We start from the raw sequence: 19,476 nt of genomic DNA on the forward strand, positions 1-19,476 counted from the left end.
CAGTCAGGCTATGAAAAGCTCTTCGCTTCTCAAACCTCCTGAATGAATATCCCAGAGGAGTGAAACTGGGAGGTACTTCCGAATATCCCAGTCAATGGTCTTTTGTGCATTTAGATGCTTAAATAACTTTGGAAATCTGTCTCTTAGGTGATTAAGCCACCTTCCACAGGCAGTTAAGTATTCTAAATGAAACTGTTTATTAGGCATCAACCCTCTGCTCTGAGTTCATGTTCATTAACCAAAACGTGGCTGGTTTCACCAACTGGCTCTTAAGGCCCATGGAAATGTGCTTTTTGGCTGGGAGGGGAGCAGCACAGTCCAAAGGTTAGGCCATAAGTCTGAGACTGAGCTGTGGGTTTGGTCACTGGTTTGGCTCTTGTTGCAGTGCAAATCTGGGCAAGTCATTTCATCCTCATGTGCTTCCTGCTTGGAGCCCATAGGCAAGAATGTAACTCAATAAGAGAGATACATTTATAGTAGTTACTATTAAATTATAAGCAAGTGATCAGGAGGTTTTTTTAAACAGTGTTGCTGTTTCTTCTCTAACATTTCTAAAAATAATCTGTAATCTTATAAGAGTGACAAAAAATGAGGACGTAAAAGAGTGAAAATATTCAGAACATTTTGAGGTAAAATACTGTTTCCCTCATGTAAAGAGTGTCTCAGTATTTTTCCTGGCTTTCAGACCAAAAAGTGAAGAAAATCAAAACACAGAAGAATTGCTGTATGCAAAAAATAAGAACAGTACGTAGGAAGGTGTGTGGGAGGTATCCTGCGTGTGTAAGGATTACTTGGCAAAATGGATTTCTGCTGAGCTGAGCATCTTAGTAAGAATCACTCATTGTCTTGCAGCTGGGACAGCTAGGACCATTATGAATGTGCAAGTATGCTTAACAGATGGTTTGGAGGTAACTGGAGCAAATAATTTCGGTGGGGCTTTATAGTCTTTATATTTACATGAGATGTGTCTACTTGCAAAAGTACCCAAAAGTCACTGGGGTTGATTAAGTCATCGGTTAAGTAAGTAAGACTGCTTGGAGTCATCCTTCTGCCACCCTTCCTCAAGTAGGGTGTGTTACTCAGAGTTGCAAATGGTCCCTAGGAACAAATAAAAGCCACTGTGGAAACATGGAGGATCCTTACTGTCACTGAATAACAACAATAAATAAATTCCTCAGATGATATTGTTTATCTTACTTACAGATAAAGTAGGAATTTCAGTGCAATTGAGTGATTTTGAAAAAATGAGCCAAGGGGTGACTTGACTTATTTTGAAGACATTGTGAGTTCTGCGTGTTAATATGTGTTCTATCAGAATGTTGTGACTGGATGAAAGTTGATCCACTCACAACAGCAAAGCTGTTTTTTCACAAAAAGTTATTTCACAAGAACCAGAAAAGCACAAATATGTCATTCTAAGAATGTGCATTTTCAAATACTATGCCTTTGCTGGAACAGTTATTTCTACCTGGTGTGAATCTGTAGAACCTTTAATGGAAAATTGGAGCTTCAATCTGAAAAGGGAAAGAAAAAAAGGAAAAGGACAACATAAAGAAAAGGAGAAAAATGGAAACAGAGAAAGGAAAAGAGGTAGAAAAAGAAACACAAAAAAAACCCCCACCATAAAAAGAGGAAAATATAAACGAGAAAAATGAAAGAGAATAAGAGGGAAAAAGATAAAACTTTCTCAGATGAGACCAGTAGGTGGGAGTATTGACTTTATCCCAGTGCACTCACAAACCTTAAAATGAACGGGTTTTTTTTTTGTGGAAGGGTAATTCCCAAGAAAGGAGCAATTTAATCATATCTGTATTTCGTCACTTTTTAAGATACCATCCTTTGTGTCACATACCAAACTGAGCCTTCTTTCAGAAGCACTGCATTGTCCATATATTTCTTTCTGCATTATGTCTTGTTTGGGAGATAAAAGGAAATTCTCTGATTTGTCAGGGTTTTGTTACACCAACTTAGTTTCTTAGCATTCCCATAGGTAACAGAGAAACCACTGTTCACCCTGAAAAGTGCCCTTTCTTTACAAGAAATCAAAATATTAGCAGAAAGGTGGAAAATGTGAAAACATCTGTTTTTACACCAAGGAAGCTGGATGGGAGGGGTGTGAAATGGGAGGTTTAGAAGTAAATATTTTCATATTGTTTTTGAGATTGTGGTATATTTTGGAAGCTCAGGTCCATTTCACGTGGGGCAATTGAAAGTGGGGAAGAAACATGGGAAAGAGAGCTGTTTCTACATCAGAATGAGAGTGGAGCTGAGTAATCTGTCATGTCAATGTCTCTAATTTTCCCTTCTTTTGGTTGAGAAGACGCCTAGCACCATGATTTGTCACTGTGGTCATCTGTTTGGTATACCCCTGTATTTGAGGTGACCATGTTTAGGTAGTAATGAGTTGCTGGTAGCATTGTGTGAAAATGGAATCCTGCCCATACTGTGGCTCAGAAAGCTGGAATTTAACCATTACCCCACTGTTACAAAGTATGGTTTCACTAAGTGTATTTGTGCTCTGTACACTTGCCAGGGCACCAACAAGCCTGATCAGCCCCACCTAGGATGTCCATGCACACCCAAGGCACAAGAGACCCATTTCTGCTCAGACCTGAGCAACCAGACCCTGAATGAGCAGCATGATGAGTGTGTCAGGCTCCAGTCCTGCCTCTGAATGTCTCCTGTCTGGACCTTCAACCTTTGCTGTAGGCAGCTTGTCTTTTAGATGGATCTCTCAGACTCATGTTGTAACTTGTCTCTAGCTCTGTCTCTGGCCCTGTCTCCTAAAGCTTTTGACTGGACCTCCAGGATGGACCCAGGCTGTGATACACCACTGCCCACTGAGGTAGTGTGCACATACACAGCTACTATTATGACTTTAGGTGCAGTATATGCTGCCCCAGGGGTGAGCATCACATGGCTGGCCAGTGACAAATTGAGGGTATGGTCCCTGCTTTAACCTCTGAACTCCCACTTGTCTATAAATTTCAGTACTGGCCAAGCCCCTGTCCACCCAAAGTTCAAACACGTTACAAGACAGAAGTGCTTTGTAGGAAGGAGATGGGAAGGAATATATCTATCTCTCCATGAAGCACTGCAAGGAGGGACTATGGCAATGTATTCACATTCAAACTTGCATTCTGATGGCACAAGATGAAAGAATATAGGTGGTGAAAGCAAATAATTACAGCAGCATACAAACCATAGAAAGTGAATATAAACTAAAACTTAAAATATCACCTCAAATAACTCCACATTTGTAGAGGTCTGAATGGCTGTTTTCAGAGTTTTTTTAGTTTGGGGTTTCTTTTGAGTTTACTCTACAGGGTTGACCTACTCATGTTACCAATGCCACAACTACGGAGAACTAAAACAAAATACAAAATGGTAATTTAGACTACTGAGAGAGAACATAACCCTACCACAATCCTCTCTTTCATACTAGCCAAACTCCCATTATATTCAGCCCTACAAAGAGAGGTCTGCACAAATCTATCACACGTTGTGGCATCCCTCAAAGTTAAACAACAAAAGGATGTTTCCCTCTGGAAAAACAAAAGAATTTCTTTTAATACTTGCAGACCACATCTCCTACTAAGCCTGCATCTTCAGCCAAAAGAGATACAGATGTCACACCAAACTATGAAGACTGAGTATCTTTTTCCTGCTACAAAAGAAGTTTGGGTATTACCTCTGCTTATGAGAGTAAAGAATCTACAATTTGGTATGACAGCAGTAGTGAAGCCAGTAATGAACCATATTATGTATCCCATTTGCTAAGTGGGACAAGCTCTTCCTTGGAAATTACACTTTGATGTTGTGTCTTCCTGTGGGATGGCCAGTGGGTATAGCATCTGCAGTGAGAGATCAGAACTCCTGAAGAGCAGAGAGAGGTATGTCCTGGCTACTTTGCAATTTCAGTCTCATCTTTAATATTGCTCCACTGAAAATCTTGAAATAACAAGATTTAAAGCATAACATCGCCATTTGCACTAACAACATAAAATAAATAAATACCAAGATTTGCAGGGCAGGAAGAGGAGGAGAGTAGAGAACTAAAGTGAGAAGTTCTGTGAGCAATGAACCATGGTGGCTATTTAATACAACAAACAACAGGAGTCTTCAAAGGACTACCTTTTTTCTTCTGGAAGTCTCCCACTAGTAAGGATAATCCAGCTTCTTTTTGAAATCTAACCCTTCTACTCCTTCAAAGAAGCGGACTTCAGTATTTTCACCAGCATTCACTAGTGCCAAGACTTCTGAAGAGCCTGTGCTTTGCATCTCCATCACCTACTGCAATTCCAAGGAAGCTGGGGACTGGTAACACCTCTGCACACCATTAAAGATCTAAGCTTTACTCCTTAAAGCCTTGGGAAGAGAGGTACAGGAGCAGAAATCAGCTCATATCCTCCATATAAAATGTTTCAAACCTTTGCTATAAATCACTTGAGAAAAACCATTATATATCCTACAGTCGGCCTTTTAGATATAAAGTAAAAATATTTCAATATGTAGGAAAGACTGTTGCTCTTCTGAAAAGGAAATGGAGCTGGTACTTCTTGTCTATCTTTTTTAAGCATTTGTTCAGGCCCAAGTCTATTTAGATTTTAAATAAATATGCAGTGCTTTTTAAAAGTAGATAAGTGATTTCCATTTCTAAAAGTCATTTAGGATTCTAAGACCACTAGTCTTCAGCAGCTGTCCTCCCAAGGAGCTACTTTACTGTTGAACATTGAACATATGCTCCTAATTCATTCATGTCATTCAGAAGATTCTTATACAAAACCTCTCTGTCTAGGATAAGGTGTTATGCCACATGGGTCACCATAGCATCTTGGTACTTTTCAGCTAACTTGCTTCACAGAAAAAGGATTGCTGAAGTCTTCAGGCAAACATAACCTATTCAATATAGCTCAACCAGTGCAGTTTACTTTGACACTTAAAAAATTTATCTCCATCTTTCATGCATGCAACTGTAGTATTGCTATTTCATTTTGATACACTATTCATGTTAACGTTTTCCAAACTTTAAACGGGAAACTGGAAAATCAAAAGGGCTGATATTGCTGGAAAACGGTTCTTAATGGAGAATTCATGTTGTGAAAAAACTTCTACTTACAAAGGTTTTCAGTTTGACACATTGCTTTGTAATGAAATTCTGTTTTTAAAAGAATATATTGTCTCTAATATTCACAAGTGTGAATAGAAAGGGCTAAGTGTAACAACATGTGTTTTTTAAATTAAGGATAAAATATGTTCTGCACATATATCAAGAGTTATTTTGTAACACACATAGACACTGCTACATATTTCTTCCAAATGTTATGGGTACTAGTCTATTAAAGTCGAACTACATTGTGAAGTGGGTTTTTTTAGTCTCAGTTGTAATCTTGAAAATTATATCTCTAGCTTATTGTCTAAGCACTCTTAAAATTCTTCACATTATTTACCTATATAGCAAATTACAGGTATGTCATTTCTTGTAGATCAGTAACCCTCAAACCTCAGTGATGCTCTGAGGCTCCACAACAGCTTGACCAAGTAGCTATCAAAGTTAAACTAGTATTCATGTAAATATTTCATGTATTATCAGTTTGCTTTAAAGACTGTGTATTCTTGGCAGTTTCTTGACATTTAAGACAAATCTTGCTTTCGGAATGAAAGTGCAATTGTAATTGTATCAAATGTCTGTCAAAATTACCTGTAAAGATCAGCAGCCTAGCAGAGAATATTCACTAGGAGAAAATTCCACTTGGAGTGTAGATTTCAGTGACTGGCTGTCCAAACTAGAAAGATGTACTGAGTGGGCTGGGACAGGGATCAGCCTTGGAACTAGAACTATTTAAGATGTTCCTAAGCAAGACTAAAAAGTATGTGTTCAAGTGAAAGCAGGATGAGGGGGTGGAGGGCAAGCAGATGATGTATGTTACTGGAGAGACTCATAACTCAAAAATATTCCACAAAATTACAGAAATTGTCTGGAAAAAAAAAGGATGATATTCAGTAGGGTAAATGCAAGATGGAATGTTCTATCGGATTCACCAGACACATACATGCAGGATAAAGAGCAACAGAGAAATGCTATTTCTTTAGAAAAGGGATGGAGTGCATCTGTGAGTGAGAAACCAAATGAGAATCAACATTTCCTGATGTTGCAAAGCAGGAAATCATGGCGCTAGGTTGCAGAAATACAGGTACAACTTGTAATATATGTAGAATAATCCCTTGCTCTGCTCACGACTAAGAAAGCCTAGTGTCAGTTCAGTTTTGGGTGTTACTACAATGTGATTGTTCCCTGAATTATCTCCAGTGAAAATCTTCAAGACTCTAGAAAACATGACCTGTAAGCAAAGCATGAAAGAACTGAGCCTAAAGGAGAGAAAACTGTCAGGAAACATAATAAGAGTCTAAGGACATGATACACTGCAATGAAGAAGGGAACAATCTCTTCCCTCCATCCATGGTGATTAGAATGGGAAACATTAAGCTTAGACAGCAGCAAGGAGCATTCATGTTGTGCATTAGGAAAAACTTCTGACAGCAATAATGTAGCACTGGAGAGCACAGCACAGAATGGGATGCAAAACCTTTATCTGTAAACAGGTGAGGTAGTTGGGAGGCAGGAAATTGTTTCTTTTCTGAACAAGGAAGATGGATTTAATGAACAATAAAAGCAGTACCATCAAGACATATTTTCTCATGAAGAATAGTGGTTTGGTTTGTACTTATTTAAATGGCAAACTGAAAATCCAGGTATCCCAACTCAGTAGTGAGCAGGCTGCAAAAAAAAGATTGGTGCCTTATTCTATGACATGAGAGGATGATTGGAGGCACGGGGATGTGCCCATTGCATGCAAAGAAAGAAAAATCAGTGCAAGAAGGAAGACAGTCTGGAGAATAAAATCAAGGAATATATTTCCTACTTGCTGCTATCCCACATTAGCAGTGGAGACAACGAACATTGGAAGTTTTAGCAAACTCTTAATGCTAAAAATGGCAGCTGCCTTATCTCATTGGCAGGTCTTGTATGTTTTCCAACTGCTCTTTGTTTCCACTTGGAAAAAAAGGAAAGAGAAAATGTGAGATATTCTGTTTTAATCATAGGGCTCTGTCCTGAAGGGAGTCTTGATCATTTCAGGGGAGATTTTTAAAATATGACCTGATGCTGATTTTAGAATTAAGTCCACACTACAGAAAGGATTAGGTGTTGTTTATGGCAGCCTCAATATGCTATGGTAGTAGTTTTAATGCAGTAGTTTTCAAAGAAGGGTATTCTGTAGAGAACGTATGTTGGCATGAGCAGTAGACAAGCCTTCAAGCATTTTCTTCACTTGCTTATTGCTAAGTGGGTGAAACTGTCATGAATAAATCTCTATATGAATAAAGCATCCCATTGATCTTTTGAGGTCCCTTCCAACCCTCAAGATTCTGTGATTCTGTGATTAACTTCCGAGTAGGTTTTGTATTGGGCAGATTCTGTCTTACATCCAAGCAAGATGCTTAATGATTGTCATATATTAAGTCCTTCTTAGTGTTTGAGTAAATTAATTGGAAATAAGATTTCAAGAGCTGACTATAGTCAGGGAAGAAGCTGAATTCTGATGGCCAAGTTCATTATTGTCAGGGTTTCTGCTGTGTCAGTTTGACCTTGAAGCTACATTTGGAACTAATACAGTGTATAATTCAATATGTGCTTTGATCTACTTTCATGTCACTCTCTGTGGGAATCTTCTCTGAAATGTCTTTCAGGTCTCACTCCTGAGTCAGCATATAAGAAATTAAGCCATTACAGAGCTGTCTGGCAAAAGTTACTTGGAAATAATTATAACTTTCTTGACTGGAGCTATTGAGTCAGATTAATATTCCGAAGAATTTCTGGATGCATTTTGCATGTTCCTTATGTACCGTGCACTTTGCTTATGCAAACTTTGCTTTGCAAATGGCTTTTCAGACCCTGCCCACAAAACCTGGAGTCCTGCAAGCTGAATCCCAGTTTTTATTTGTTTCAGCAAAAGGAAGGATAGGAAGTGGAACCTGATCCTGTGCCAATTTATGTTTGGACTGGATATCCAGCCACCTCAAAAATGAAGCCAAATACAATGCAGAAGGATAGTCTTTTACCCAACAAAAATACAGCCAGTAATCCATCCATCCATCCATCCATCCATCCATCCATCCATCCACACCTACATGCATCTGAAGCAAGACAGGCCCCTCCAGTCTCATCAATGTTCTAATTAAACAAAAACAAGCTGGGCTTAAATTCCATTTAGGTTTATAGAATTGGAGGCCAAAAGGGACTGGATCACATGGTGTAACCTGTAAGTCACAGGCCATTAAATTTTACTTAGTTGCCCTGTTGAGCTCAATAACTTTTATTTGGCTAAAGCACAGTTTGTGTTTTGGCTTCCAGTAAGGAAAGTAATCTTTATTTGAATGATAAAGTGGCAGAAAACTATTATTTTTGTTTATGTGACTGAATGCATATGTTGATATGCATATGTTCTTTTTAACATCTGAGAACTAGGTTTTAGTTTAGAGGATATGATCCTGCAAGCAAGTGAGAATGTAACTTGTCACTCAGCTGACAAGACTCATGACATGGTCCATATCTGGCTAAGGAGAAGAATAGAGGAAAGACGAGGGAGAGGAATGTACACAAAGACACACCGGTCCTGGTTCAGCTCTGTCTCACACACATGCTCCTTTCAAGGTTTCTATTTTTTTCTTTAATAAATACAGTCTTGTTATTAATCCCTAATTTGCAAAAATACCTCAGATGTGTAATGTTTTCCAAACCACGGTTTAAAGACTCACATAATTAACACAGCAATAGAAACCACTCCTATTCTAGCTAAAAAAAAAGAGAGATGTGGCTGGTGCTAAAACAAGATTGAAAACCAACAGACTGAAAGAGGGAATCACATTGTCTAAGTTTATTTTAATGCTTTGTCTTTTATTAACACAATAATTCGATTATGCTATTTAATAAATTAACTAAAAATAAATTAGATGTGTTGATATCGAGGTTCAAAAGTACAAACAATATCTTTTTGGTAGGCCAGTTGATTACTCTTAAAAAAGATTAAAAACAAAGACTCTCCTTTCAACAGAATGGGATACCTTATGCTTCATACTTGATACTTGAAATCTCTTTAGAACTCCAGCTATCATTTGCTATTTTATCCATAACTCAGGATTCATCTTAGGTTATTTTTGGAAAACCCTACAAACCCTGCAAAACTTCCAGGCAGTCATGAGCCAGTACAGCTGAACAGCCACTGGAGAGCAGTCTTCAAACTACAGTTAAGCATACTGATCATACTTCATCTGTATACCAAAAAGATTTTAACTGAGCTGTATTCCAGTTGTCCATATTTATGTATCTTCTGCTGGTCTGACCAGCTATTGCTTTCTAGTTTCCTTCCCTACAGCTTGGACAGACTGTAATAACCTGCAGAACTTCTAGGGGAAATACTTCAGAGCTCTATCTAGTAAAAGCTTGATATAAAACCATTTAGCTTAATGAATGTGTTTCCATTGACCGGAATGGTTTGCATCCAAACTCATGGTTCACAGGCTCACAGTTGAAATGACTGCACTGAATTTTGGGTTGATAAAATGAGGTGACTATGTTATTTATTCCTTTTTATTTGGCCTGTCAAGAAGTATTTTGGTTACTGTAGTTTTTGTTGATCACTTCTCTGATGAACTTGTGAGAGAATGAGATTCAAAGCTCGTGGAGCTCAAGAAGTGATAAATGTGAACCGCTGTATTTGCTACTCTAGGTGTGATATGGAGTCCAGATCTGCAATTCTTCCCCATGTGTATACAGCCACCAGAACCCAAAGAGCAAGTGTCAGCTGTGTTGAGGACTGAGTCGTTTGGAGAATGAATGTGAAGGAAGATACCTTGCTCTCTTATAATGGAAAAGATGATGCACATAGCCTCATGTCAAGGTTTAAGCCCAGCTGGCAACAAAGCACCACGTAGCCACTCAGCCCCTCCCCACATCCCCACCCATGACACCTCATTATTTATAGCAAACAATTTAATTTCCAGTTCTTAAATGAAGTTTCTGTTTCCCTAAGTGGAGTTTGCACCTGCCAGAAACTTGCCAAAAGAAAAACATGGTAAAAATGTGGGAGTAAAATCCTGTTTGGAAAAATGCAGATCCCCTCAAAAAAACCTATATATCCTTTTCTGCAGAGATCCTGTCCTTTACACTGTGTATTGCTGGCCATCTCATCCCAGCCAATGGAAAGTTTGGTTGGATATCAGATTAAGGCCCTTATTAGAAGAATCATACAAGTTAACAGTAAAAGTCCAACAGCTTAGAAATGTAATAACAATTTGGTTTAAAGTTCCAGGAGTCTCCTATGGGCTTTGTCAGACTTCTGTGGTTTCTGTTTAAAATTACAGCAGACTTTTTTTTTCCAGTGGAACGTAGCAGCTGAATGTCCTAGCCCCGTTTGCAGAGTGGGAGGTTTCTCACATTTCCACCTTGCAGTCAAAAAGTTTTCTGGCGGCAAGAAGTGCTAATTTAACAAATTTCTTTCCAATGCTGCTTTGCCAGCAGCCAACGAGAAACATCCCCAGGTATTCAAAGTAGAGGTGATGTCGGAAATGGAAAAAAAGCAGGATTTACTCCAAGTAGCTTAAGGCAACTCCAGAGACTGTCCTGAGAGCCCCTGCCCAATTCTGTATAAAGTCAGTATCTGACCTTTTAGAAGTTTGCATTTAAATGAAGGCTGGTTCATTTGTCATCAGGGAGAATAAAGCATGTGTGCCACTTTCGATGCAGTCTCTGCATGTGTGACACAGAAAACCTGCTTTGGTTAATCAGTTTTCTCCTGTATATTAGCTTCCTTTTCCTTGTTTCTGTCCCTCAATTCTTGTTCTCTTGATGGCCAAAATAGTGCTCATCCCAAAGTGGTGACAGAAACTTTCTGTAAGTCTGATGAAATATCTTTCCATGTTTGACTCAGTGAGTTTAATACCCTGGTGTGAAAGGCAGAGTGTGATTACAAAAGTATATCCTTCTACCCAAGCCACCGGGATTTCTGTACAACTGCTGTTTGCCTGGCCAGAAGAGGCAGCCCTTCAGAAACATCCGTGAAGGAAAGGAAAAAGGGCTCGATGATGAGTAGGGTGGGATTCAAAGAGATTAACCACCAGAATTAAGCAAATGTTTCTGCTAACCATCTGGCACAGCCGCACCAATGGCTAATTTGATCCAGAAAGCAGAGACACTACCTCATAGTCTATAACCCATGAGTCAGTGAAAGCAACTGACAAAGATGATCAAGTAATTACGGTCTCCAAAATTCAGACTTGTTGGTAGGGTCACTAGTGGGACAGGCTTAGCTGATGTTGTCACTTCCTTGCACACATGGGCCAGTTGTGTCACCAAGGCTATAGTCAACATGATGGCTCAAGTGCTGCCAAACAAATCTTTCCTCTTACTTAACCAATAATTTTTTTTTTGTTTCAATATCCATGCAGAGATTGTAAAACAAGAATAAAAGTGCTAAACATTTGGGGCCAGATTATCTAGTGGTCTTTTTTTGCTGGAGAGTCTAATGGAGTCAGGACCTGAACAAGGAAAAGTGGTAACAACCTCAGTTACCCTTAGGGAGACTATGGATGTAGCATTTGAGTCTAAAATACAGAACATGTATCAGAGAGTTATGTTAGTATATCTGGCCTCTGGAGCCTACGGAAGCCAGAAATGAGGGTATCAGAAATGTCACTGCTAATGTGCCCTTTGAAACAAATACGCAAAACTTCCAACATACCCTCATTTCTTATGGCAATAGCCTTGAGAGTATAAGGTGGTTAAAATCGAACACTGAGGTTTGAAAATGTGCATCTGAGATTTTTTTTCTTGAGGCTGTGGCTTATCAGTGGCTTTTCCTACATTAGTACATGGATGTCTTTTCAAATGCAATATAGATCTGTCACTGAGGGAGAGTACTGGGGAATTTGCTCTTTTGGTGCTGAAGCAAATGAGCAACAGATGTTTTTATCTGGGTGGTAAAGGTGTGGCCCTTGCCACTAGTTCTTGAGACCACTTCAGATCTGGTGCTGTTGTAGGACCTCAGATTACTGCTGGGGAAAGAGATCACAGAATCACAGAATCTTAAAGGTTGGAAGATCATCTAGTTCAACCCCCCTGCCAGTGCAGGACCTCCTAGAGTAGGGAGATGGGTGAGAAAAAGCTGTGGGAAGTGGGAGCCTGACTGCCTTCACTTAGGAGCTCTGTTCAAGCTAAGGCACTCATCCTTGGTCCCTGTGCCTGGCTGCATGCCTCATTGATCTGGATACTTGCTCTGACTTGCAGACTTGACATCCTGGCTTGACTTCGGCTCTGCCTCACTGCTACAAACTTGTCTGGTGAACTGGGCTTGGCTAACTCTGGTTACTGTCACAGGACCCGCTCTGCTCTTCATTTTTGTGTGCTGTAATACCGTATACCTTGTCACTGAGGCTGCTGCCTGGCCAGCCTGGCTGTCACCCTCAGCTCCCAGCCTCACCCTTGCTGCTCCTTCAAATTGGCATTGTCAGGAGTGTTTGTTCAGATGTCAGTTTTATTGCTGAAAAACTGTGTGGTGTCACAAAACAGGGAAGTGGCAAAACAGGTGAGGCAAGAGTAATCTATGGGACTCTGTCTCCTGCTCTTTGATTGCAGTTCTGTAACCTACATGTAGCCCCATCCTCTCAAATTAAAGAGTCCTCGAAGAGCAGAATAAATCTTTGGATGCAGTAGGATTAACCAGTGCCATTTATAAGAGCTTGCCTGGTGCTTGAAGTGTTGTGGGAAGTCTTATTTGTGGGACACTTTGGTACTGAGTCTGGGGAGGCCATGATCCCATTCCTATCAAAATATTGTAAGGGTAGAGGCATCCTTGAAGAATCAAGTAGAATGCCACTCATCCAGGGCAGGGTCAACTGTAGCAGGTAATTCCTGATGAATATCCATCTACTTTGTCATCAGAGAACTAAATTATTGAGCTGTCACAATCTGCCTATGCAAACCTATTCCAGTGCTGTAAATCTGTAAGATTAGAATTCTTTTCCCCATGTTTAATTCTACTGTATCTTTCCATATCCATAAGGAGCACAGAGAACAGATTTCTCCCTGACTCTTTGTAGCTGCATTTTATGAATTTGAAGACTGTCCTCATCCTTTCTTCTTGGATAATATCATCCTCTCTTATGCTGAAAGACTCCTTTCTTCCTATTTTTGCTTCCATGTAATGTTTTCCAGAATATCAATAATGTTCATGACTCTCTTTCAGCCTCCCAACATCCAGCACCAAACACAGGGCCCCAGCTGAGACCCTATCACTAAATAACACCTCAGGATTACTTTATATATTTACAGACTATACACCCATACCTGTACTGTGCTTGCCCATTTCATCAACAATACACTATTACTGATTCCATGATAAGCTCTACACTTCTTCCTATATCTGAGTTCCTTATTCTGTATTTTTGAAACAGATGAGTCCCTCACAAATACAGGATTTTGCATTTGCCCCTGTTGAATTAATCTGATTTTTCTCACAGACTATTTATTTTAGCAAGACTGTCTTTGGAGATAATTTTGATTTCTAAACTAACTGATTTGCATTCCCCCTCGGCCTCACAGAAATCTCTCTATTCCATATTCTAGACTGTTAAAGGGAATACCACCTTGCATAAACCCATTCCTTTGCTATTAATCTTGCCAGCCTTTTTTTAGCAAAAGGCATTAAATATGTTGTCTTTCAATGCCACTTGTTAACAGACTTACTCTTCCATTGACTAGTTCACTAATCCTATTTTTCCTGTTATTAGTACAATGATAGAATGACTTCACAAACAATGGTTGATAGGACTAACATCTCATTGGCCTTTCTGATGTTGCTCCTGTGTGTTGATAAAAATTCATCTTTAGTATTCTAATTTAGTTTCTACTTTCTGCATCATTTCCTCCTGTGTTTGGGATCAAAGGGAACTAAGCAAGTTGGTTGCTTACCCTACTTCCCAACCATCTTCTGCACCTGGAAAGTTTGCAATTGCACCTTTAGTACCATTTCTTTCACATCACATAATTTCTTTTAAAATTCCCCTTTTCCCTTGGATTAGCCTTCCAGGAATTGTTACCCGACAGCTCTCTCGATAACTGAAATCTGTCCTCCTGTAATCTCATTCACTGTAGTGTTGCCTCTCTCCAGTCCCAAGGAAGCATGAATTCTGTCATTTCCCTGACACTGAAACCCAAGTTCCTCTCTCACCAGCTGTACTATGTTCCTCTGTTTGTTGGTTTAAAGCCAGCACTCACTCTTTGTGACAAACCAAAAGAAAGGCTACAGGGGTCTGAGTCTGTCAGCACCTAGCAAACAGTTAATGCATTGTAATAAGTGTAATAAAGAAGTAATTTTATGTATCATTCTTCTGGGTTTGGTGACAACTAATCACAGAACCATTTATTCCAGAACACAAAACTGTGAGATGGTTTTTACCCACTTGAAATATGCACATTAAAAAGAACAGCATTAATTCTTACCTTACCACTCAGCCACAAATAAAATGCAAAGGAATATATAAAGAGTGTGAATAGCTTAAATCTAGTCAAATACATGTGTTGTTACCAAAAACATAGTTCCAGCAATGTTAAGAGTCCCCTCTGGTCCATATCTTGGGTTTTTCTGATGTTCTGCTATTGATTCATTCTATGGCTGGAGATACAACTTGGAGAAGGTAACAACTGATATTTTGACCCCCCTTCTAAGAGAATAATCCAGACTAGGGGACAGTGAAGTGTTTTTTTAAATCTCACAGCTAAAAATTTTTATAGCTTGCTTCTCTCTCTGCTCTCTGCCGTACCTCTGGGTTCAGTGACAAGGAACAGACGCTCACTTACTACCCCGTTTCAGTTAATACTTTGAATAGCTAATCCTTGCTTAATGTGAACTCTCTTAACAGACACCATACCACTCTGAGACTGCATTGTTCTTTTCCCAAGGTGGCCTTTTTTATAGTGTGAGAAACACAGAGTTATTGTTTTCTGATTAGAAGTCTTTTGGACAAGATTTACATATGGATTTGGGTGTATAGTAGACTATTTTTGTGTAAGGCCAGAAGAAAGAAGAGAACCACTGTACTATATCCTGATGGCTTTTTGGAGAAGCAGTCTTTGATGTCTTCATTTGTGTTAGTGAGCAGACTACATAGTTTCAACAGAGGTACAAACTCTGCTTTGTTCAAACTTACTCCCCATAAAGAAAATGTCAGTAATAAAAAAGATGAATCTTAGCACACGCGTCAGGGCCACAAATGGAGACACACAATTGATTGTGTATGTGTAAAGCAAGTAGTTGCATCTGTGAAAAACTTGGTTTTCCAGTAGTTATTCTTTTTTCTTTCTTTATGTAGATGTTGAAGGCTTAACAAATAACTTTTAGTTCATTCTCTGATACCTTATTCAGGAAAAAAAAAATCAAGCCAAACAAACAAAACTTTAATCAGACACATTTTTATATTGAGGTTTATCATTTTAGCCAGGCCAAGTGATTTCTTCTTTTCCTCAAACCTTTTAACTAATTTTGACAGTATCCATTCTGTAAGGCATATTTTTGTACCACTGCTATCCTGGAAGCACTAGATGTGGAGTCCCTCATGGGGAGTGGGATATTTGGGATTCAACTTCCCTCTTTGGGATCTTCTCTAAAACACACGAAGCAGCTTGTCAGCTCTAGCAAAATTATGCCTTTATACTTTTCTAAGCTTCAATCTCTAGATGTCTTCTCAGAGAGCTGCCAACATCTCCCTTAAAAGTCTTGTGACTCCTTGTACATACTGAAATAATCAGGTTGGGTAAAAATGTTTCTAATCAGTCATTCACAGAGAATTCTCCTTCCAGTTAGGAACCTGTTTCTTCTCTCAGGTGTTTTAACTCCATTGGCTCCAGTCCAGTTAGCACTGGCTTACAAAGCCTTAATGGACAATTGCATATGCTAACACTTTGCCAGGCTTGATACTTTTTGTACTTGTGGCTCTTTACCTCCTTCTGGGAATGAAAAGAGACTTTTATATGGTGTTTCTTACAGAAACAATGCCCATAATTACGTACCTCCAGCACTGGCTGAGATACAAAGGAACAATTGTTAGCTATTTCCATGTGCCAGAGGAACATGTTGCACCGGGGGTTGGCTTGCTTGCAGACCACAAGCAGAGAGGTACAGGACTGTCACTGCCATGCTCTTTTTCAACAAAACAATACTTCTTCTTTAGTCAGGGCTTGGCTGGGATCCCTGTCTGCTCTGCCTGAGCCCCAAGGGCACCCACAGCCTGACTGTCCCTGCCTACTGCCTGGCTCCCCCTCTCCTGCTCATGGTCCAGGACCTCATGTCAGCCCCTCTGGCCATTGGCCCCTACACCATGTATCTGAGACTATCAAACACAGCCCAGTACTGCTGCAAGGCTCCTCTTGACCACACAGAAAATATAATCAAGGTTGAAAGGAGGCAGCCTTCCCCAGCTTTCCCTCGTGAAATGGTGAACATGAGCAGGCTTCTTCTTTATGCTGGGCTGGAGAGTGGTCTTTTCAGTGGTTGAGAAGTACAGAGACAGCATAAAGCTCTGCCAACATCTCCACTTCTGCATGACAATGCTGTTCTTGCATCAAGCACAGGACAGGCTGAGATTTGTGCACTTGGTCATGGTGCTATTCCAGTTTTCATTTAAAATCTTCCAGGCACAAACCTTTTAGACAGGAACAAACCATGGCACAAAGCTCAGTCTGGATCCTGCTCTTCAATTGGTTTTACTGAAGCATAGCGTCATTTCACTATGGTGTTGGAGATACATGTGAGAGAGGAATGTGGCACTGGCATTGCCTTTGCCTTTGAAATACCATGCTGCGCAGAGTGCTGTAGAAATCACATCGTGACAGCACCAACAGGAACTGGTTCTTTGCTTTTCAAAGGATGCATCTTTGCCAAGTTAGCAAATCTGGCCAATCTTACCCACCCCTTCAAAAGTAAGCAGGCAGGCGTTTGAGAAGAGGAAAAGGACGCTGCAAGTACTTTGTGGGCTGGGCACAGGCCATGAATGCTGAACACAAAGAGCACCAGCTGGGAGCCAGTACTGCCAGAAATTCTCCCCACACACACGCTTTTGCTGAGTTGAAGCACTGATGTCTCAACTTCTCATGACTGAGAAGGTCTTATTGGAAAGAAATATGACAGCCTGTAGGGAGAGGTCTGAAATGCAAAATTTTTTAGATGGTCAGGAAAGATCTGCGAGGCAAGTGATGCCAAAATGCTGCTTATCTCCAGATCCTGGCCTCAAGGCTCACTGTGCAGAACCATAATCTGAATCCTGTTCCTGCTTCACCTGCCAGTTGCCATGTCAGGACACTGAGGTTGTGGGTCACTCCATGTGCCTTCAAATATTAAAGCCAAAAGTTAAAAAAAAAGAATTATAAGACCTGCCTTCCATTTGTTCTCTTGTCTCTGCCCATTCTTCACTTCTCTTTATTTCCTCACGAGACCTGGTGCTCTGCCTTCTGTAACTGCTTACTCTCACTCCAACACCTGTACCTTTCTTCACATTGTGATGACTCTCCCCTGGATTCCCCCTTCCCTGCTATTCCATATCCCTTTCCACAGCTCTCTAGCTCTGTGAAGTCCATGAAAACCACCATTTTCTGACATTAGTTTAAAGAAGCAGAGTAGAAAAAGAAAAATAATCTCTTTGCATAGCATCTTCTTCTGGGCCTACCACAGTCTCCCCACTTCCCTGCCTGTATAAACTAAAATCTCCTCAGGAAGAAAAATGCATTTGGATGCACTATCCATCCTCCATCGACTCCCTTTCTGCATCTTCCAGTGTTTCCTTTCTCCTTTTCCCAGCCCTGGTGGGGATTCTGAACAGTCCCTAGATGCCACCATGGACTTCACAGCAGGGGACAGGATCCAAAGTTTTTGGTAGCTAAGAGGTAGGCAAAGTGCAATGAATTCTGGCCAGGGTTCTCTTTTGATCACTGGACACTGCTTTGATGGAGTTCACAGCAGCGTGATGCAGAAGTTGCCTAAACTATTGGATGTGGATCATTCAGAAGAGCCTCAGAAAAAGACAAATAACCAGTTTTCCCCTTTGTAACACTGAATGATTGTCCTGGTTTCATCTGGGATAGAGTTAATTTTGTTCCTAGTAACCAGTACAATGCTGTGTTTTAGATTTGTGCTGAGAACAGTGTTGATAACACACGGATCTTTTGGTGGTTTCTGAGCAGGGCTTGCACAGCATCAAGGGCTCTTCTCTCTCTCTCCTCCTGCCCTGCCAGTGAATGTGCTGGGGGAGCACAAGAAGATGGGACAGAGCATGGCCAGGACAGCTGACACAAACTATCCAAAGGGATATTCCATACCATAGAACATGATGACCAGTATACAAAGTGGATGGAGTTGACAGGGAGGGGCAGATCACTGCTTGGGCATTGGCCAGTGTGTGGTGAGCAACTGCATAGAGTATCGCTTGTTTGGATGGGTGGGGTGTGGTGGTTTTTTGTTTTGTTTAAAATTTCTCTTTTTTGTTACATCCCTTTTCATTACAATTATTACTATGATATATTTTTATATAGATTTTCTAATCTACTACACTTCAGTCTTTTCCTCCTATTATTCCTTTCTTCCTTACTCTCAGCAACGTTTATTTTCTCTTTAATTTTCCCTCTCTGCTTCCTTGTTGCTATTTTTCCCTTATTTCCTAGTTTAACCAGTTTGACTTCCATCAGCTGTGCTCTCCTTCTTTCTCTGTGATACATAATTTTATTCATTACCTATAAGCAAATTTCTCCACATCAGTGCTGTCTCTTTCTCTTGGGTTCTTGGGGTGGCAGCTTTGAAGTTAACACTATACATGCTATTCTTTTTGTCTCCTCAGAGCTTGTAAGTCTGTTTATTCACTAGGCATAAAACTTGAACTGGACAGTAATGCTCACAAAAGTGTCTCCTCTTACAGGGATTTGAGGGGGCAGGAGATATAGATGTGTGTCAGTCTGCTGTCTCCTCTTCACAAGAGTGTATTTCCAGTTTCAGAGACCAGAGTCAGGTCCACACAAACACGTGAAAAAGTGGTTACAGTGAAGGCAGACACAGCTTTAAGTTAGGTGGTACGTGCAATGGTACAGGTGCTGGAGGCAGCAAGAAGACATCAATGCAGGCTAGTGCAAGCCGGTGCTCAGAGTGAATAGAAATCCTGCAGTCCCTGGGGGCTGCTGCTCTAGTTTTCAACTGCAGTCTGTCATAAATTGCTGTTGACACCAGAGGAACTTAAGTTATATTCAGTATCTGTACCATAATTGAGCCTTCAGTCTCATCTGTAAATGCACCTTAGAAGACTTTGGTGACAGAATGGTCTTTATGCATTAAACTTGGAATGTGCTCCAGTGCATGCCAGGGGCAGACCTAGCAGGATTAT

Source organism: Colius striatus, chromosome 4 (genome assembly GCF_028858725.1).
Source record: "Colius striatus isolate bColStr4 chromosome 4, bColStr4.1.hap1, whole genome shotgun sequence".
Taxonomy (NCBI): Eukaryota; Metazoa; Chordata; class Aves; order Coliiformes; family Coliidae; genus Colius; species Colius striatus.